The sequence below is a fragment of the Columba livia genome, chromosome 3 (assembly GCF_036013475.1).
Source record: "Columba livia isolate bColLiv1 breed racing homer chromosome 3, bColLiv1.pat.W.v2, whole genome shotgun sequence".
Classification (NCBI taxonomy): domain Eukaryota; kingdom Metazoa; phylum Chordata; class Aves; order Columbiformes; family Columbidae; genus Columba; species Columba livia.
The window spans coordinates 77,622,417-77,644,979 of record NC_088604.1 but is presented as its reverse complement, the minus strand read 5'-3'; the positions used below and the strand labels follow the sequence as shown (position 1 = coordinate 77,644,979).

The window sequence follows — 22,563 nt, the reverse complement described above, 5'->3', positions numbered from 1 at the left end:
ACAAAATATAATGCGCAGGAACACCAGTCAGAAGCACCCATGTTGCTCCATCATCTTTACTCTTTGCAGATCATTGCGTTCAGAAGATTTTTAAGGCCACAGCTCTTCTTTCCTTTGCCAGGGGGAAAATTTCCCTTTGCTGAGGGAAATATGTGGCAGCTGTTGTTCAGGGTGAAATCTATGGGATTTAATGTGCTTTGCCTTTCTCATGGGCTCCTTAAGGCCCAAAACACTGACTTGAGAAAATCACCAGAGTCTGCAGTGCTGCACCAAAAACACCAATTAAGCAGCGTAGTGAGAAGGAGGAGGGAATACACTTGGGAAAAGGGTTATTGAGAAGGGTCGAATGTGAAATGGGTTACCTTTCTGCTGGCTTTTGCTAGTTCTAAGCCAAATGTCACATTTTGTCCACTCTGGACAGAATGTACCACAGGGAAGGAAACCCAGCCCTGATGGCTGATGCATATTTTTTACGTTTTCACAAGGTATTTTGGCTCAGTTGGTCTGTTTTTCATACAATAGCCTGTCTAATGGAGTCATTCTGTTGTCCTTTCAACAGTTCTGAAGTACAGCATGTGTTGATTATCTCAGTTGAATGAATCTGAGTTCATTTATAAGTTGCTTTGTTTTGACTTCTTTTTTTTTTTTTTTTTATTTCTTTGTTCTTCCCTTCTCTGTCTAAAGGACAGAAAATTGTTTGTAGAGAGAAAAACATATAAACAGTGTGATTGAGTACAATAAAGAACAGCTTGTTAAAAATGTGCTTTTGGTGTATGTGGAACCCAAGCTTTTCCTTTTTCTATCATGCCTTGCTACACAAAGCATTAACCGAGTTTGCTGTGGGACTTCCATTATAAAATCCTCTTTTCTTCTGTCTGTAAAAGACTGAAAAAATCTTGTTTTAGGTTGAAATGATGTGTTTTCCTTTAAGCCAAAGACAACATTTTCCTAAAGTTTGAATCAAGCTGATACATCTATTTTTTAGTTCTACGAAAGTTATGAAACTTACCAGAAATTAATCTTTTTGCAATGATTAACCATGGCATAGAAAATATATTTATTCTTTTTTCCTTTTGTCTTTTTATCCAGCTTAAAGTAAGGCAATGAGAGCTTTGCTATCTTTCCTCTGAAACAGAATCAAATCCCATCCTTTCAGACGAAAAACTGTGTGTGACTCATTCTTATGAGCCAGACCAACCCAAAAATGCGACTGCCATCAAAGTTGGCTTTAATTCATCAAGAGTTGAAGCGACTGAACATCTGTTTAGTACGTGCACAGTTGTATGCATTCACTAAACGTCAACCTACGTGTCTGGGACTACACGCGGACATAAATACATCTAATGAATGTTAATTGTGAGGTAGTGTTTCATTCTGGAGATCTATCACTGCATAAGCTTCCTTAAAAGAGTACAACTTTCTCAGCATTGAGACTGATGTGTTTGGGCCTGTTTCTATGGCTTCACTTGCCCAGGCAAACTGCAGAAGCAAGAATGCTTTGAATAAAAAATTCAAAGCTGACATGCTTTGAATAACAAATAAATAATGGCATGCAGGTAGGGATGCAGTTCTGACGAGCAGCTTAGGAATCACTCAGCTGCTAGGAATGGTTTGCCTGAAGGGGAGAGGCACAACACTGAGGCTGAAGGCAGATCTTGGGGCTGGCGTGGGAGGAACGAGGGCCCTGCAGCCTCTGCCAGCCCTTTTGTCTCCTCTCTCCCCACACTCAGGTGCTCTTGTTTCCCAAGTAGTAGGGGGAAGAGCAAAGTATTTGCCCTGAGCCACAGGGACAGGTTATGGGGAGCCAGGGGTGGATGGGGTGGTGGTTGGAGTGGGCATTGGCTCAGAGGCTGCCCCGTGGTCATGGCACTGCCTGTGGGTGTGGGTATGGTCTTGCCTCCTCTCCATATCTGTCCCCTCTTCCTCTGCAGCACCTGCCAAGAGGATACTGTGCAAGGACTGGATCTGTCACTCAGTCATGGCTGGTCACACAGGCCACAGGGAGCTGTGCTTCATTGCAGACAGACGTATCATCTGGACCTTGGGAGCCAGCAGGGCTGGTGGCCGCAGCTGGAGAAAGCACGGCTGTGCAGGCAGGGGCAGGCAGAGGGGTCTTGCCAGGCAGGGGGTGATGGCAGTTTGGCTGGGCTGAGGAAAGGGGAGCGCAGCTCCCTGTGTTGCAAATTGGAGATCACAGGTTTTCTTCTCAGGGGAAAAGACGGCTTACATGTCAGATCTGGGGGTTGGCAGCTAGAGATTGGGGTGCAGAGCATCAGGATAGGCCTGAGCAGGCAGCATATAGAAGGGAGAGGAGGAAGGGATGAATATGCACAGAAAAGAAAGGGGAACGTGAACTAAAAATATAAGAAACCACTGGTACAGAGAAAGTATTTCAGGGCCTTCTGTTCTTTCTTTTTATAGCAAAAAGGAAAAGGGAACAGACTTTAGAAATATCAGGCCACATATTCCTGGTGAAGGAATCCTATTCCAGCTACAGCCTAATGAGATGTGTGGATATGACACTGCAGGAGCTCCTGAAGATCAGGCGTACTGCAGGATTCAACCAGGGGACAGATTTCTGCAAAGCTGTCAAAGTGGTTCATAAGGAACTTCTGGCCTGTTAAGAAGCAAACATTTCAGAAATTCCAAATAAAAGCTTACTGTCATGAGATTTTCATCTAAGTTTGCAGACACAAGAGGCTGAGGTTCTTTATAGATATATTCTGAAAGAACATCTGATGTTTGGATGCTTATGTATATATAGCACCCTCCAGCTGGGGCTTTGCTCTTCTCTGGCAGAACCACTAGGATGAGAAACAGCTTTCACCACTGCAGATATTTGAGGAAAGCAAACACGATCAGATTGAGCAAGCTGTTTCCTTAGCATGGCGTGAACTTTAGCTTTAGAGTTTCTGAGAATTGATCAGTCAGTCTCTTAAACATAGAAACCCCTAGGTAATTAGGAAGATGGCATTATTCAGAAGCCTTTGCTTTTAGTACCCTTTGCTGAACAGTTGGGGCTGGGTAATTATAGTCCCTGGGGGACAGGTTTCAGTGACTCACAGCCCCCAGCGATGCTTAGGCCTCATTCTTCCAGATGCACTGAGAAGTAAAACTGCACACAGAAGCAGTTTTTGTCTGAATTTGCAGCAGCAGGGATTTGTGTGTGTGTGTGTATGTGTGTATGCCTGTGGTTTTTGGTTTTGTTTTTTTTCAGGGTTATCAGTTCCAAATATAAGAGATAGGTTGTGTGCACAACATTTCCCTTACATCAGCAACAATACCACTTCTGAAGTCTATAGGCAATTAATGTACTGTGATTTTTTAACTCCTTTCTTACTTTTAAGGACAGAGAAACAACACTGCTCATTAGCCCCACAAGCTGCTCTGAAAACTCACCTAGACGAGTGCAAAATCCATTAACACATATGCACCATGAGTACAGAATATGAACAAAAGGACAGGCTTTTATTCACCTGTTTTAAAAAAAGTATTTGCCAAAAATAATAGGTGTATGCAATTATGCAATACTCATATATGAGAAAATCTGAAGCTATTTAGCAATAACATCTTTCTCAGCACAGTATGAATGGCTAGAAATAAAGTATTAGTTGATACTGCTGCTCTGCATTTTACTACAAAGAATTTTCATTTGGGGCAGAACCAGCTACACTCCTTGTTCAAAACAGCACAAGGTATTTCAGTACTTCTGGAATTTTCCACATTCCTTTTCTGTGAAAGAGCTAGGAGTTTCCACATATATTCTGTTGAGTTATTTGATGTTATTTTTTTCATTCAATCTGAATTCTGAATTTCCTGGATCCCAAATGTCTTTATAAGGTATTACCCATCAGGTTACTGATGTGTACAACTAACCTGAATGCCAAATTAATAACGGGATTGATTGGATTAGCAGCTGTTCATTAAAATTTCTCTTCTCATTTTAAACTAACATCTGTGTTTTCTTATTTAAGATTTTATAATATCATAAACAGTGCAAGATAATTTCTTACCATGAAGAAGTTTTAAACAGATGGATTATAATCAATTGTGAGTTGCATCTGGCGCCATTTTCAGATTTCTGATTTTACGCTAAACTATCTCTGATTAAATAGCCATCAAAGTGATAAACAAGGACTCAGATTTGTAAAACAAAGGCCAAAAATGCCTCAAAAATTAAGTCTGTGGAGAGGTGGAAATTTGCTTGTGGAGGTGCCTCACAGGCTTTCTTTATGTACAGGCACGTCATGGGGGTGCATCAGGCAGAGCTAGTTCTGATCAAACAGGCTTAAGCCCTGGGAAAAATCTAGCCACATGAGTGAACTATATTAGTTTTAGCAAAGCAACTGGCTGTGAGGGCAGTATTGTGCTGTGTGAACGCACCCCAAAGATGCATCCTGAGACAACATGGAGACGGGGAAGGTGAAGCTTAACATTTTAAAGGAATGACAAATTTGATCTGACTGTGAGTCCTTAAGGTGAAATAATCTTTCAGCAATTAGGGTGAAACACAGCTAGCACACATCCAGCCTTACACAGGTGCCAACACTTCAGTCCTGACATGGGGACCATATGCAGGTTTCTCTCTGTCTGTGATCTCCCTGCTTCACACAGGCAGCCTACCTTCCCTGCACTGCAGAGCACAAATTCTTCCCACCCACAACAGTTTTGTCATATTAATGGCCATCAGTACTGTCCAGCCAAACAACTTGATGCCTCCTGTAACACCTCCTGAGCATGTAACACAGGAATGATGTATTATAGAAAGCTGCCGATGAGCCCAGGGACTTGCATATGCTCAGCTTCCCACAATACCATTTTTCTCTGCATCCATTTATCCCTTAATTAGTGTGATGTCATATGAAAGCCCATACTCTCCCACATTTTCTGTCCTCATTGAAGATATTCACACTGCATTTAAGTCCTTCTTACAAACACATCACAGAAATTCTGGTTTGCATTTGCTCTACTTGAATGGTAAAAGGGCAAACAAGGGATGCTGGTTTGAAGCCAAGGCAACAAAAGAGCAGGAATGGATCCTGTAGCTCACAGCCAAGGCCAGAGCAGATACTGTGACATGCTGTGGAGTAGGAGCAAAACTGTGCCCTTTTTGGCTTTGTCCTGCTAGCCAGAAGGTGTGTGTGGGCTCATGCTGTCGTGGAAGGTGGTGGTGTTCAGCCAAAACAGGCCTTGAGTGTCAGTGACCCACAGCCACCTTATGTGTAAAATAAAGCTCATTTTGTCAAAACTTCGCTATGCAGGCAAGGCAGGAGAGGAGGCAAGCAATGAGGTAAGGGGGAAGCGGGGAGAGAAAGAAGACGGACAGTCCAGGAGAGGGGCGGGGGTGGGGAAAAAAAAAGCAGAAACTGAGTAATCATCCAGGATACACAGCAGGAAGAGAGAGACAGTCTCAAAAGTAGAGTCCCACTAGGTTTGCCTGGTGTCTTAGCTGCCATCTGAACCCACAGCTGCATCCTCTCTCCCCTAAGCAGAAGAGACCAGTTCCACCTCTATGCCAGCACTTTTCTCTAGGCCAGGAAAAAAGAAGGATTAATTATTTAGCTGAAAGGCCCTACATGAGTTTGTTAGCTGCTCTGGTTGCCACGAGGCATGAAGGCAAGTGCTCAGGCCGGCTCTTGTTCCAGGGAAGCTCCCACTGCTGAGATGACCCATGACATGAGGAGTAAGCTTTGAGGAAGCCCAGTGGATCTCCCTGATGAGTAATTTTGTTTATTTCTTTGTACAGATGCTGGCAAACACTTTAAAACCTCAGTGCAGGATCCCTGGTTACTGCACTGTCTGGTTTAAGAGACTTATGCACTTGCATGTAAATTTGGTTGTTTGCTTCTGGTTTTCAGTAAAGATCCTTTCAGCTAATCCCACATCTACAACAAACCACCAGTACTAGACCAGTGAAAGTGAAGCTCCTAACTATGTTGTACATCTTGTTGGGAATATATTGCCCACCAGGAATTTGACATCAAATTACAAAATATTAATGCTGAAATGCAGGAATTTTCCTCTGAACAATTATTCCAAGTCTCACCTGACTTCTCCTGAGAGTGTCTGAGATCTAAACCACTGAAAAATGTTATCCATCCCACCACACAGACAGTGTTTCTACTGCCTGTGTTAAAAGACTTAGCAGTGATGGTCAAAACTGAAGCAGCTGCCTTAGCTTTTTCTCATGGCCCAGTCACCACTAGAAGGTGGAAGAAACTTTCCTGGTATAAACTGCATGCTAAGCCTAAATGCACTTAACAAGACTAGCATAACTCATATCACTTGTGATGCAATTTATATAGTACTGCTTGTGTGGAAAATAGCTCTAAAAGTGTAGTTATTTTTGTGTTGTCATTTTGTCAGCAGTGCAGTTTTCAGACAGCTCTTAAACATTCTGGGGGCCACCCTGTGTATGGCTCCCAGAGGCTGAGCGAGACCACTTGGTTGCACCCTCAGAAGAAATGGCCACACTGCACAAAAAGCAGGTATGTTCATTGTGCAATCTTGTTTCACTCATTGGAAAACAGACCAGAAATTTTCCCCACAACACTGGTTCTTCTTTAGGGTATCGAATTGTGGTGTTTACATACTGTAGTGAACAGTGGTATAAGATCAATAAATACGGTGATTTCAAATTACATGGAGACCTGGATAGTGTTCAAAGGATTTTGAAGGACAAACATCTATATATTGAAGGAAGTATTGCACAAGAAAAACAAGGTGTTTACTGTTACTAAATGGATTCTAACTGTTGTTGCTGTCTTTGCAGCAAATTATGGGAACTGTGAAATTAACTTAAAAGGCAGAATTTTCTCTGTATGGATTAAAGCTGCACTATCCCCGTCAACTTCCCTCATCAGCTTTTTGAGAAGGAGTTTCTTATTAATCGAACCCTGGAGGAGTAAGTTTCCAAGAACCACATAGCAATTATCCTAAGCATGCTACACTGCATATCCTAGCCCCCAGACAACCCATCTGTGTATCTAAATGCCATTTTCTGTCCCTCCTGTATAAAACTGCGCCTGGAAAGGGAGAAGCATGAGGGGAGGGGTGCTGTTAAAGAGATTTCTTTCAGCCCATCCATATGAGAACAGCCTCTGGTGTGGCTGCTGGTGGTGGAGGGGAGGCAGCAGTGAGGTGGGCCTGCAAGCTGCAGGGCTTGCAGAAAGAATTTGATTTTGCAGATGGTGGTCTTGGTCACTACCCCTGTCTCCGGTCACCATACTGAAGCCCCTCAAGGGCTCATGCAGAGCACCTGAGGGGCTGCAACCTCTCTGTGATGTATGCAGGCACCTGTGCGAGCTGGCAGCATGGGCAAGGGACAGGCAGAGCAGTGGCCCAGCAGCAGCAATGCCTGGCAGCACTGAAAAGAGTAGCAAGGAAGCAGGTGAAAGCCCCTGAGAGTCCCCATGGGGCCTGGTGTTCCTCTAGGGCAGCCAGGCAAGGGAGGTGATTGTCCCACTCTGCTCTGCACTGGTGAGGTCTCACCTGGAGCACTGTGTGCAGTTCTGGGCACCAGAGTGACCAATGACAGAACCCGAGGGAATGGCAGGAAGATGTGCCAGGGGAGGTATAGATCAGACATTAGGAAAAGGTTCTTCACCCAGAGGGCAGTGGAGCACTGGAACAGACTCCCCAGGAAGGTGTCACAGCTCCAAGCCTGACAGTGTTCAAGAAGAGACTGGACAATGCCCTCAAACACATGGTCTGAACTTTGGGGCTGTCTGATGCAGGGGTGGGAACTGGACTTGATGACCGTTGTGGGTCCCTTCCAACTCAGGACATTCTATGATTCCCTGCCTTATTGCTGTTTGCACAGTGCCCTGCATTTTATTGGAGCACCCATGCCTGCTGATATGCCCTGCAACCAACCTTACTTTCAACCTCCTCAAAGCACAGCCCCATCTTCTGCCACCACCAGCTGCTAAGTAAATCTACTGGACCCAGATTCTGCTTCTTTGGGGGATTCTCCTGTCCCGTGAGTATGGGAGCAGCAGCTCCTCCTGTGTGCCTCATGTCTCACAAACGTTGCCCTTTCCCTCCTCAAAACCAGATATTTTTTTTTCTCCCGAAGTCTTTCTTTATTCTCTTTGCTACTTTTTATTCACTTACTCTGTGTTTGGAGGAGGAGACAGCAGAATAATACAACTGCATTTGAAAGTCTGTGCAGTGTTATGAACTGGACCCAAGGCGTACAAGAAATGCCCCGTTCACTTTCCATCATTGCATGAAATAACCACTAACATATTTAGAAAGCATTTAGTTCTTCTCATTTTAGTATTTTAGCCTGGTACGAAGACCTTTAACACCACTTAATTAGAAAAAAAGTGAATCAATCTCTGCAGGAACCATCTTTCTCTGCCTTGTTCCTTCTATCTCCTTAAGTTTCTACACCATAAAATAATCTCCCTTGCTATTCTTCATATTCCACACATCAATTCCTCTCCACAAGGCGTCAGATAGAAGAAAGTACTCTGAATGCTAAGATTCAAACTTAAGTGCTCTCTCAAGCATAGAAAAGGTTGCCATTCTTCTTTTTGCTATATGGAGTTGTAGTTAAATGTGATTGTGCATGTGTATTTCTTGTGTTCCTGTTAAACAAAACTTCAGCAGAAAAATTTTGCTCTTTTTGTCAATTTTCAAGCCTATTCCAGCATTTAAATTGATGAAAAACCTGATTTGATTTTACTGACTTTACTTGAGATCAAGATTATTGACACCTTGAACTCTTTCAGCTCTTCAGGGATGAAAGAAGTTTTCATTTACCTTGGCATCAATCCAGTCTACTGAAGAATGATTTTTAAAAAAAAAATATCTTGCTGCTTCTCTGTTCTGGGTCTTGTTATAACTCTTGTGGTCCAGACCACAGGCTACCACAAAATTCCTTCACCTTTTCCAATGTTGTCAGTCACTCACCATTATTGCTTTTCTGTGCAGAATCCCACAGATTCAGGTATTTACTGTAAAAGTACCTTATTAGATGTTGTGCACATAAAGCACTGTACACATCAGCAGTGTGTACATCAGCAGATACATCTGACCACTAACTTGATAAAACCCTCCAAAAGAACACTGCATAGTATTTAAATAAAACTGTGCTGCAGTAGAGCAGTTCCAGCAAGAGACGGCTGTCTTTTGGCCTTGTATCTGTATGTGCTTGTATACATCACCAGGTCCAGCTGCTGAAGTGAGTAGAGATAAAAGATTTATTTTGAGACAGTACATTACCTTGAATAGCATCACAGTCCTGCGTACCAGTGACAAATGAATAATGGAAGTACTTTTTCTGCCAATAGCCTTTGTATTTGTCTATTGCAGCTCCTGCCAACAAGTTTCTAAACTACTGTTTGTGTATCTAGGGCATGAATTTACAGAGAATATGAATAGATATTATTTACTATAGTTTGTTTTGCAAATGCAATATATTTTTATACTATTATTTCTTAAACGGTGTTTCTCAGAAACCAGAAAGAAGCAAGCAGTCTTTCTTTTGATTTTTAAACTGATGAATGCAAAGCGGCAAAGCTGATCAGTCCTATAACTCTTCAGTAAATCTTCTTTTGAGTTTAGAACTTAATATCCTTATACTAGTGGTCTGTCCCTTTTGTATGCAAACCGGCAGGTAACTTGCACTCAAGAAGCAAGTAACTGCTCTTTCAGAGAGGCTTTATTTACAGTTTTGTGCTGGTAAACTTTTGTATCAATCCTATGCCACCCAGCCCATGCACTGAATGAAGGTCAAAAGGTAAACGAATGTTTAATTAAAGACTAAACATAGATATTCTGGAGTGCTGTAGGAGTTAACCCCACCACTGCCACTGACCAGTGTCTGTGCAGTATCTGCACTGTCTACCACATAACTTGGCTGTGGCTATATGATGGAGACTGGAGCCATGTCCCTTCCTGAGACCTGGATCATAAGGTGGAGGTAGAAGGGAACAGATTAAGACCAGCTAAACCTTGGCCTATTTACCATCTTTTTCTGAAGAGACTTATGCCTTGGAGGAAAGAAGGATCAAGTGGCCCTTACTTGAGGGGACAGACCTTGGCAAGACCAAAGAACAGGTTTGGGAAGCCACTGTGCGCCTATGCCCCATCCTGTGCAATCTGCACAAAAACTGCTTGCACTTCAGTCCTTGATAATTGAGACAGACAGAGACAGGATTTTTAGGAATGAGTCTGACATATCACATTCCCTTGGCGATGGCTAGTGCCAAGTCACATTGACTTCCACAGTTTCCCTCCCAGTCTGGACCTTACGCCAAGGTTATCTCAAGGTTGAAAGGGACCATGCTTCTCACTTTTCATAGCCTGAATAGCTGATCTCTGTCCACGTTTGTTTGTGAAATGACTTCCTCCCTGGTTGTAGCTGTCCTTGTGGAAAGTTTCCCTATTTATTTTCATTGAAAAATATTGGCTGAAACTCACCATATTGTTTGGGCTCCTGCATTTATTGCTAGCTATCAGTTTGTGTTGTATATGACTTGAAGAGTTCATCTCTGCCTTCCAAACCTGCCACTCTCTTTCCCAAATGTCCACTCTGGGGCCTCAGCATTTTCACTCCTCTAACCAAATCCCAAAACAGACCAGAAGCAGCTCCACAGGAGAGAGGCCACAGGCCACCCCACAGGGACAGAGTGGGCAAGTGGCTGTCACTGAACAGAAATCTTACCCTGCATCATCCGGCTGTGCTACAGCCTGGTGAAAATTCATGTAAAAATCTGATCCTAACCAAGGCTGTCTGCAGCACACAAGTCTTGACTCCTTTCAAAAGCTTTCATGACACATTTCTTCATTACTGGGAGAGCTGTTAGGTCAGAGGATCATAGGATATCTGCTTTACTTGCCTAAATCTTCAGAGCTTTCCAGGCTGCTGTGCAGCTGTATTGTCTGACTCACATTCCCTAGCTTTTTGTTCTGCATTAATTTTGACTGCACATAAAACAGCACACTATTTAAAAGACAAACATTGATGAAAAAAGAAATCAGAACGTCAGTGGAGCTGACTGTGCTGCACATTGATTTCAAAATCAAATTTTACAGGACAGCAGATTTGTCCCAGTATCTTACTCCAATTAGACTTACAGTTACAGTGAGCACTGTCAGCTGAAAAGAAATGTGTTAACAGTTCAGCAAATGCTGAATCACAGTGGACACCTTATAACTAGTCTGTCTCACTCCAACATACATAAATTGGCTGTTGTCATTTTCCCTGCAGTGATGGGTGACATAATGCACCAACATCAAGACACAACTGCAAGAAAGTCCAGCTGAGAAGAACACAATCTTAGTAAGTGTTAGGTCTGAGAAGGAATTTATAAGACTACTGCTGCAAATTCATTCACGATCTTCATTCAGTCATTGCACAAAGCAAGTCACTGAGTATAGCAATGCTTCAGCCTCCACAGCTGTGCCTGAAGGCAGAGAACAGCCCAGTCTGCAGGCCAGTGCTACATGGTAGTCAGCAGGTGCCTTCATATTTGAACTATGGATCTATGCTGCCTTTTTAACAGCAAAAGAGAGGAATAGTAATTGAAAATGAAAAATGCTGTATGCATTTTAACCTGTTCCAAAGACCTCAGCCCAACTGCAGATGGCTAAACAAACCAGCATATTTGCTGCATAAATATACTCTATAAGTAGTGCCATCCAGAGCAAAGGAGTGATGCTTTATACTTGCCTCAGACCTTCAACACTGCCATCATCTTAGGATTTCCATTTGTAGACAACTAAGGCACAGAGCAACTAAGTACCAAGAACTGTAGTTTGAGCTGAGGCAAGTTTCAGCCCTAAAGATAGCGCTGGAAAGAAGAGGAGCAGAGTTCATGTTCAGACTATTTTCCTGATCTAAACTCTGACCCCACTCACTGGCAACAGAGAGAAGTTAATGTTTGAATGTCTGCTTGCCCTCTGTAAAAGTCGAGGCAAAGCGCTTTTCCTCCTGTGAAGAGCTAAATATCTTCCTGACTGGGAAATACTCATCCTGACCCACAGGTAAGGGCCTGCCAGGCCCATGTGGTTTCCTTCCCTGCCCACTGCCTCCTCTTACCCTGCCAGACACAGGGGGGACCTTACTTAGTGCAAAATGCCAGGGATTGCTGGAAGAGGGTTGATAACAATGTCGTGATGCCTGAAAACAGGGCTGCTCACAGACCTCTGGAGAAGGGAACCTGCTCCTTTGCCAGGACTCAGCTGGTAAGTGGGGGCAGCCGGGCCTGGGCAGTCACCCCCTAGTCTCGCCATCAGGTCCCATAGGGCAGCAGGGTAGGTAACATGGACACCCTCGGGGTTGGGACAGCCTGTGACATGTTCTGGAGAGGACAAGGGAAAGCTCTTTGCACCCTTATCTTCTTTGCACATTTTTTCAGGGATCCAGTTATAAAGCTGCAGATCTCCATATCTGTTAACACATCTGGAGAGAAGAAAAAGATACATTAAATTCCCATTAAACTGACAAAACAGCAGAGCATCTGTCTCTGCTGAGACCCTGTAACAAAACTTGAAGTTACCTTATCCTCTGTGCAAACAGTAAAACAATGGGCAGGACCCCATCTTCTCTCCCCCTGCTTTTATTAGGAGCTGCTGCTGAGAAGCTGGGTAGTGCTGCTGCTGCTGGTTCAGATCAAGGCAATGGAGTTCCGCATGAGATCCAGAGTGTTTTTAAAGGCTTAAAATAGGCCACAACTTGTCCAAAAATCTAAATTAAAAATCTTTTTCCAAGGTTTTGGCCAGCAGCTCCACTTGTCACAGTGACGGGCTGGAAAGCCAGGCATGCAGCTGTGCACAGCTTTCCACGTCCAGGGCTGGAACATTTTAATTGGGGAAGTGTGGGGAAAACTGAAGGCCCAGGAACCCATTAGGAAAGGGGAAGGCTTGAGGATGCTGAGACAGTTTGGGCTTTGCTTTTAGAGAGGCAGAGTGCTGGACTGCTGAGCCATCCTGGCCCTGTTGTTAATTGAGAGAAGCATCCCCTCAGTACCAGACGCTCCAGCATCATTTTACTTACTGCAGGGATGTCCCCTTCAAAATATATATAAATAGAGTGAATGATGTATAATACATGACAAAGCACTTATACACTTAGTTTCTAAGTAGTTATACACTGAGTTTTCTCTTGCTCCTTCCCAGTGCCGTGCCTATAGCTGAGATCACTATTGGTACCAATTAAGTTTGCATTGAATTTGGCTTGTTTATTGTTCTTATTCTCTCCCAGGTGCCACACTTGAACAGACTCTTTCAGGCAAGTATTTCAGGCTTCGGTATCATGCCAGCTGACTTCAGCTAGAGGAAGTGGCTGAAAGCAATGTTATGGTAAGGGAGCAATGTACACAGAGGAACCAAGTTCTGAGCAACTGGTTTTGGTTTACTCTTAGCTCTGAAGTCAGCTGCTGTGTTTCAGACCTAGCAAAGGTGCTATGTGCCAGAAACCTTGTCTAATCTTTTCCAGCCATGCCATTTAGTCTAATAAAAGCCAGCCTGTGGGGGAAAGTCTCAGAGTTACAGAGAGTAGTGAGGCTCCCAGCTCCCACCACTCCTAAATGCCCCTTTGCTGCAGAAGGATGGTTCTCAGAAAAAAGCTCAGGGGAGGACATGAGCGCAACCCAGGGGCACTTATTTGTGTAGGCAGCTCTAAATAAACACCTTGTCTTACCCATGTCCTTGTGCTATCATGGTTATACCAAGACTCTCACTCTTAGTTTTCAGTCATGTCATTCACTTGCCATTATTATGGTGAAAAAGAGAGAACTCATATTTCCATTGCATGACTGCAGCATGTGCAATTAGAAATAGCTATGTATGGATCAGTGGAAATTTCCAAGGGCAACAGATAAGGTGCTTCCTCTTTTCTTTCATAACAATTGTATCTCTGGCAACTTTCAGGCACAAAGACCTGTGTGAAAGTCAAAACAGTCAGTTTTTAACTCTTGTGTACCTTTCTTCTAGTATTCTCAATTTAAAAAAACAAAAATCTTCAATAGGATATAAACAATCCTCATAGCACACAAGAACACCTCTTTAAAAGTGCAGAACTGTTATGACTTGTACATCGGCTTGTACAAGAAGAATCTTTGAAAAGCAACAAAAGTCTGTAAAATCAGCACTAGTGTTGAAAAGTAGATCAGTTCAAAAACTATTCTTTGTTTCCTGGAGAATTTCACCCATGTCAGTCCAAATATGCACAGGCATGCATATGCACACACACACACACACACACACACAAAAATCTAAATACTTTCATTAAAAGAATATTTTTTATGACTGAATATTTTTCAACAGAAATATTCTGGGCTGCTCCACCAAAGAGCTCTTTTTTTAATCAAAGGAAACTGCAGAGATCCTCAACAGTATGAAATGTGTTTGCAACGATCTTCATTATTAACTCCTGATGGTGCATCTGTTTCGTCCTATTCAGTAAAGCCTTTTACAGATTTTGATTCTTTCTTTTCTTGCAGTAGGCTAACGCTTCTTGCTGTAGGCTCTGGACGTGCACCCTTTTGTTTCCCTGTCCTTCTATGTGCTTTTGTTGTCCTGGATCCTTCCATCCAGGGACTGCTCTTGTTCCCTGCCTCTTTGGTGAAGATCAAAAAAACAAGGGTGTTTTTCTTAACTTTGCCCTTGACTTTGTTTGTGCTGTTAGAAATATGTCTAGTATTTCACTTTATACAACTGCCCACTTTCATAAAACCTGCAAAGACTAGTAGGGTTTTCAGCAGTCAGATCTCAGACATATATCTGATTGCCTTTCATCTTCTCTTTAACAAAACACTTCTTCTCAGCCTTCCACCGCTTAAACCCATTTATTTCTTTTTCTGTTTTCACATTATTACCTTTTCATTAGATTTAAGAATTCCTCAGGAGAGGGACCATTAAAATAATTCTTACTGGTTGTGGAACACCTTTGACACCCTCTATGTTAGCATTGAAGCCTGTAAATACCAGTCTTGAAATAAATTGCAACCATTTGCCCATCTGATACCCTGTCCATACACGGGAAAAACCAAGCTTCTGAGGTGATCTTGGTGATAAACCCCATATTTAAAAGGAATTTTAATCCCATCCCTGAAAGATTTAAGGGCTCTGCACTTACACACGGGCTTTCTCGCAGAAGGGAAAACTCCCTGAAGAAAATACAAATGAACTCTCTTTCTGCTTGCTGCTTCACTATTAAAGGTTATGGGCCTGCTAATTACTCTGTGAAGAAAACATGGCCACACTGTTTGCATGAGGGCAGATCTTGCTGGTACAGAATGGTTCCCACTCAATCCAGCCCTCTCTAATATTGTGCAGCAGTCATTTGAACATCGCAGAGGTGTCTAGGCCTCATACCCATATCTAAACACGAGTGTTCACCCTGAACTACCTTACAGTGACATCTGGGTTGCAACTAATCCTGGGGACTTGGCTGGATCTCTTAGTCAGACCAACCATAGTTTTCCTTCCCCACCTGGGCTACTGTCCAGAGGTCTCATGCAGGCTTTTGGCATAGATACAGGCATGCTGAGCTATCAACTTTCAACATAATCATGAATCGTTACAGTAATTGAAGGGATCATTCCTACTGTGAGCTGCAGTAAAGGCCTTCACCACCAGGAGATTAGTTCATATTTACCCAGTTCACAGACAGCTACATCACTTGAATGATGCTAAGTATCTCCACTGTAGAAGGTTATGTGCAAATCAAAGGAGCCATTTACAAAGCACTTACAAAACAGTTCCAAGAGGCTGTTATAAATCTTATGTCTCTTGCCTAGACAGAGCTGTGCTGGAGATGATTCAGCCCAGTTTGATAGAAATGGCTGTCAAGATGACAGCCAAACTGGCTGTTAAATACTACTTTTGGCAAGCTCTGTTCACTGCCACTGAACTCCAGTCTCCCAGAGGCAGTGCTGTTACTCTCTGCTAATAAAACTGCTTCTTCCTAGCCCACCACGAAATCTCTGGTCTGGAAGTCTCTGGGTCGATTGTACTGAGGGTGTGTGAGGTCATTTTGTCAGGTTGCTGTGCTAAGGCCCCTCTCGTGCTCCCACTCTAACCTCTCCAGGTGTCTCTGGCCTCAGAAGGAGCTGTGCTTCTTCTGGAAGTGCCCTTTGCATCCAGGTGAGCAGTGGTAACACTTCTTCAGGCAATGAAAAAGTGGCCATGTTTGCACATTGCAAAAAAAAGGGTATTTTCTAGTGTTACCAATGCTGACATCAAGTAATGTGTCCTCTTATAAACTTGTCTCTTGGGTTTCTTTTTTTGCCTTTGTTTTATGATGTGTTTTATCCCCTGAACCCTGTCTTACCTCAAGAAATTGTTCCTCAGTAATTCATCCAAGAGTCATCAATGTCACTCACAGATGACCTTCCAGAGATCAGGAATAAGCCTCAAATACAGTCATGAGTCCAGTAATTCACGGTCTTAGGTCCTCCTTGGTTCCCTTCATTCCATCCTTACCACTCCAGTCCAAGGTTGAAATCCAGCTGTTTTGTATGTGCACTGAATAGACATGCTGCCAATGACAGTGAATTGGGCCTTAGGGAAGATGGAGATCACAGACCCACAGGATACGCCATCATCAGGAGGCTCACCTGTGGGCCAAGCAGCTCTGGCAATGTAATAAATTGCTGAGACAGTCAAACAATGTAATTGTCTGTGCTGGGGAACTGATGAAAAACAATCTGCAAAATTTGTGTTCTGCATATCTCTAGGAACACTCCTGTCTTTCTGCAGCATTAGAAACCAGTCCTCCATATTCAGGCAGAAGGGGACCAAGGATGGGATGTTTCTGATGATGCAGTTTCAGACCCATGTCACCCACATCTGATATTTGTTGTGGCTGCTCTCAAAACACATCTGTTTTTCAAGTACATTCCATTCAAGCAGCTTTCTGAAAATTAACACATCTACACAGATGTTTCAGCTTACCCTAGCAAACTCCCTTTGCACAGAGGGGCTGCAATTCTGTGTCTGTGCATGTGCATCTTGTGCCTCTCCTGTGTAAATGTGTCCCTCTGGCTCTGACCCCAAGGTTTAGCTGCAGCAGCACTAGGCAATATTTTCTGTGCAGTTTTACAAAGAAGCTGTGCTTAAGTATTCCTGTTAGCAGCTGATGAACTTGGGGGTATTGCATGGTAAAAATGTTTGTGTTTTTTAAAAAGCACAAAGAACCCTTAAGGAATATCCTCACAGGAATTTTTGCTGATGCAGTTTGTTTTGTTGCTTCCTAATTGGAAGGAGGCCTTGTTATCAGCATTTGTGCCCAATTGCACAGATTGTTTACCTGCTGTGAGGGAGCCGCAGCTCTCTGTATTTTAAGCCAGAGCTGCTAACACCATTATTTTCTGAGGACACAGCCAACAAAAATATCAAAGCTGCTTGAGATTAACATGATGGTACCTCCCCTCAGCTTTGGCCTCCAGCTATAAGCAGCTTTGTGGTTACTCAGGGAAAATCTCCCAGTTCTTGAGAGTTTAAACCTTAGTTTAAGTGGATATAAAGGAGAACAGCTTTACACTACTAAGGGTTATTTCAAGAATTATGATGGTTTCAAGCACAGAGTCCTGTTCCTGTTCCCTTCTGAGAAGCTCTGCTTAAACCTAATGTGACTTTATCTGAGAAACAGTTGAGAAGGGCTTGGGAGAAATCAGCCAGTACACACCAGTATCGATAACTGGGACTGACAAAAACATGATTCTGTTGCCAGATGTACCTCAACATCTTCAGCAAGATACAGCGAGACCAGAAGACATCCAACCTGAAGTTGGGTAGAACATAGTGAAAGAAAATAAATCCCTACCCTGGAGGACAGGTAGGTCTCGGACCATGAGGCATTAAGGAAAGAGGGTCAGTGATTCATTGCATTTCTTTGGAACCACTTAACTTTAGTAAGAATGGTCCATTATAAGGAATGAAACAATAAGGTAATTTTGATACAGAAAGATAGGGAAGAAGGAAGCAGATACTCTCAGCTATTGAAACTAAAAGAAACTGGAAACCCTCTCGTTTAAAGGTTATCTTCTCAGAAACTTTGTTTAATTTAACATGAATGCAATCAACAGTCTCTTTTATTAATGGATTGTTTTCAATAAATTTATAATATTTTCCCAAAAGCATCCAGGAACATGCCTGTGTTCACATATTCAATGCTAATACATGTGGGAAATAAGTGTTTACTAACCCATTACTTTGCACTTGCAGAGTGAGGGTATTTTTTTCATTTATCAGGCTGATTGAAGTCTTCTTTGCTTAACGGAGTACATGTGTGTTGTATATATATATGATCACAGAACCCCAAAAGGGATGTGAAATAGAGAAGTGGCTGGAATTCACTGAAGACCACCACTCATTCTCATGCTTCTGTCTGAAACAGGTGGATCTGGAGAGAGTTATTTTAAGCTTAAGTTGATGCTGACCTCAGCTGAAATAATTTGCCCTCTTGCTCTTCCTGCGATACAGAGTCAAGAGGGAGTTGTCTGACTGCTGTGTGTGATTGTACACATCCGTCAAGAGAACCGGAGATCTGAATGCAAAATGTAGCACTCAGAAACACCGTGTTGGTTTCCAACACTCCCTGAAGGATACAAGGACCATAAACCAGTGAATGGATTACAATAAGGCATAAATAGAGGATTTTTATCTGTGACAGATGTAATCCTGCTCCAGCACTGCTTATGTTATTTAGAGGAAAGCAGTCTCTATTTCAGACCAGCTTTCTGAATTTCAAATGAGAAAATAAGTCATAAGCAGTTTTCCATGTGAATAACTGTCAGCCTTGTTTGGAAGTGGTTTGCCAGCCTTGTTTTGAAGGACCCTGGCCATTACCTCTCACAGAGCATCCCTTACCCGTCAGCACGAGATCAAAAAACGGACCACAGGTTTTCACGTAACTTGCCACCCCAGGCAGGAAAAGGCTTTCTGTACTGCCCTGGCTTACCATTCGAACCCTGCATCACCACAAGTCAGCCAGGCTGGAAGAAGGTTCTGAGGAATAAAGTCCCAAAGCCAAGAAGCAGGTGTGAGACATGCTTCTCACTTGCGCAGACATACGCTACAAAACGTTGCAACCTTTCCTGCGTAATATCTCAATGTATGGTCATGAGGAAGGATGGAGTAGAGAGTGCACATACGGAAAACGTCTCTTATTTGAATACAGGAGCATGTACTTTCCCTCTGATACTGGCACATGCAAGGAAATACTGATATGCCAACTCCAAATTGTCAATCGCAACCTGATAAGGAGAAAACTTTGAAAAAGGAACAAATTTTACTAGATTTTAGGATAGAAATATTTTTTAAATTAATTATTCCCAGAAGCAGCACAGCTGGATTCTGGATGACTGCGTCTGGATTTCAGTGCACTGACAAGCCCTTCCAGGGAAATAAATTGAAAGATGAAGATTGGGAGTTAAGGCTGTGGTAAGTTCAGGTGTCGTGGGCATACGGCACTGAGTTAGTTCACTCCTTTGGACAACCTCTGATGTACTCACAGCTTTGGAGACAGGAAGGGAAATGTGCATGTCAAATAGCTGAACAAGGACGTATAACTGAGTAGAAAGTTCGTATCAGTAAATGGCTGGATTCTAACACTTGGAAGAGCTGGATTATTTTAGTTTTCCCTAAAAGTAGACCCTGATGAACTCAAATGAAATCTAAGATATTCTAGACTCTTTAGCCAGCCAAGAGGCAATCACAGATGCTGACTTATCATGGGAAACAAACCCGCAGAGTAGCTGGTGTCTGGGGTTTCAGGAACTGTTGTACTGTATTACCAGGCAAAAAATGATAGAATTCAAGCAGGACAAAATAATTCTGTCACTTTAAAGAGTAATTAAAGAACCAAACTGGTACAGGGCTGGTTATGTGCAGATTTTTAAAAGATTCACACATTTAGCAAGGTTAAGAATGATGTGTCTATTAGCACTGAGGTGAAATGAGGGAGTTTAAAATTTTTACTGAACTTCCAAAAAAAAAAAAACACCCCACAAATCCAGGTAACGTGGTCTATGAATGAACTTTTCATGGGAAGGGGGGAAGTTTTATTTCTTGGGACATCAAAAAACTAGCCAAAATCAGGAAATGAGTTGCAGAAAATGGCCATACACTGTCATGGAGATGAATAAGATGACCTAAATGGCACAAAAGGCATTTTTTTCATCTCTGTTTCTATTCATCTTTAGCTACAGAGACATATCATACTGGTATAACAATCCAGTGATTTTGTAGACTTGGTATTTTGACACAGACACATAAATATACCTCAACAAATTCCTCTCTTTCTCTCAGCCATTGTTGCTTAGATTTTTATACAGATCAGACCATGCACTGCTGTTCTGTTCCCAGCTGGGGAGACGATCGGTGACTTCCAGGTCAAATAAATTCAGCAGTGTCCAACAGCAAAAATAACACACTGACGCAAATCCGCGCACATTTAGTCAGCTGCTGTTGAGTCCATGCTCAAGCTCAGTCCCATTGTTTGTACTGCCCTTTCCATACAGTGCATGCAGGGACACATACATGGGCAGTGGAGCCATGCAGCCTCTGTCACATTTCTCACCGTGTTTCCTTAGCCTTTCACTTCCACTGCACAGACCCTGGACATGTGAAATCTTGGGTTTTTCCTTCAGTGGCATCCAGAGAAGCAGAGAAGTTATTACCAAGGAAGCACATAGCTTTTCTACTCTCCAAGGGAGACAATGGAGACAGAGGTATATGGTTTGCATATTCCAGAGTAAGGGCAATTTACAAAAAAGGGAGCTTTCCTCATATCTATTTATAAAAGACTGGGTTTGTGCAGCATGAACTATAATTTATGCATTTTCGTGGTGGTGTTACTTAGATGTTACTCACTGTGAAGCTTTGGTACCCACCGCAATTGTGTAATTTCCACAGAAAGAGGTAAAACTTGCCATACTCATCAACTGCGCAAGCTACTTCCCAGAGTGTATCTTTAGCAAGTGACACCCCATTGACATGTAGGACAAGGAATTTGCTGGAGAAGCCTGTGGATGGTTTTGCAATCTGGAGACATATGAAGGCACTGTTGTTGCTCCAAGGTCAGCTCCCAAGAAGGCAGTAAAGGAAGATGCCTAAGATACTGGTTATGGATCACCCTGTCCCCTGCCACCCATCCAAAGTAAAGTATACTTGCACATCTCCTCCTCAGAAAGGCAGGCCATACCTTGTTATCTCCACTGAGAATGTCAATGCACTGAACCCATTCCATAACTCGCTGTTGTTTATAGTACTGGTGGATCTTTTCAGTCCCTGCCCGGGAAGAAAGGCTCACTGGACTCGCCACTGTTTGTTAATGGCACGAAGCATTTTACTTGTTCCAAGGATGAGGGCATATTCGGTACAGCCAAGACAAGCTGCAAAATTATTCTGCTTCTTCCATGACTTGTCATCACGTGCCCTCTGGCCAAGACGTGGTTTAGAAGAATCAGTGGGCAAACAGCATGTGGAACAAATTATATCTGGAATGAGAAGAAATCCAAAGTGGTCCCGCATGCCTTACTGGCTCTTGTGTAGGGATCTTTTTGCTCATCTCTGGTGACAGTTGGTGGACATGGAATCTTTTTTATGGCTATTATCCTGTGCTCTTTGTTTTTATCTCCTAACAGTAACTGCTAGTAAACAAGTGAGGATTTTACCACATGTGGCATAAACCTAGGTTTTGCAGAGGGACTAAAAATTCGTCTTTCAGAAGGAAAACTCCAAGCCCATGCTAATTTTCCTTTAGTTTGTTTTCTGTTTATTACCATGTGGTTATACGTAGCCTGTGTATGTAAAACAATTACAGGTAACATAGTAGAGATCAAACTGTTTTCAATTATATGGATGCAAATAATATGACTTATACTCATATTTAAGTAAATTGTTTACCTGTATTACAAATGGCACAGATAAGCTTTTAAAATCAAATCCCTTTTCCTCTGACTGATTAAGTTTCTTTTATTTTAGGAGTGTTGAGTGGGCTTTTTTTTAGCTTGGAGAATTAAGACAGAGTTGTCTTCTTTCCTGCTTTTCTAGTTCCTGTGTGCCAGAGAAAAGAGCTGGCTTTGATTTAAATGCAGAAGAACATTTCAATTCAGAATTATAGCAACAGAATTTTAACTGATATAGTTGTGTTAAATATTATACATTAAGATCATAGCCTAGTCTGTAAACTCTGATTTAAAAACCTTTGAAAATATTTAGAGTGCTCAGCAGTGGCAGTACCACAGAAAAGAGGAAAAGAGCAAAACGAACTGTGTCTGATTTCCTTTGCCCCTATGTGTGAGGGATCCCAGGCATGAAGTTTCCCATCACCACCCCACAACCAGGCAAGGCCTCCTTCACTCCTCCAGGCACAGTTGCCAGGGAAAGGGTGCCTGCTTTCCCCTTGTCCCTGCTCCACTGCAGGGAGCGCTGCTGAGAATGCAGGTTGTCCTGCTGAGACTGCAGGGTGTCAGGACCAAGTGGATGCTGAGGTAGGTGGGAAGGACGGGATGGAGAACCTGCCTAGGCCAGGATGGGACGCTTGGAGGGAAGCACTGATCTCCATGTGTCACTCAGGAGGATATGGCTGATGGGCAGCTG

General features: G+C 42.8%; 1 long non-coding RNA gene across 3 annotated transcripts in view; it reads left to right on the top strand.

Annotated features, from left to right (window-relative positions):
* The first annotated feature begins 11,915 nt into the window (after positions 1 to 11,915).
* The window catches only part of LOC102092664 (uncharacterized), a 42,171-nt gene continuing 31,523 nt past the window's right edge, over positions 11,916 to 22,563 (top strand). The window contains exons 1-4 of one of the 3 annotated variants that reach the window (XR_272318.3): positions 11,916 to 11,997; positions 12,144 to 12,198; positions 13,217 to 13,314; positions 17,690 to 17,794. This is a non-coding gene — a long non-coding RNA (uncharacterized LOC102092664). The other 2 variants (XR_010471480.1, XR_002421527.2) reach the window with 2 other exon arrangements.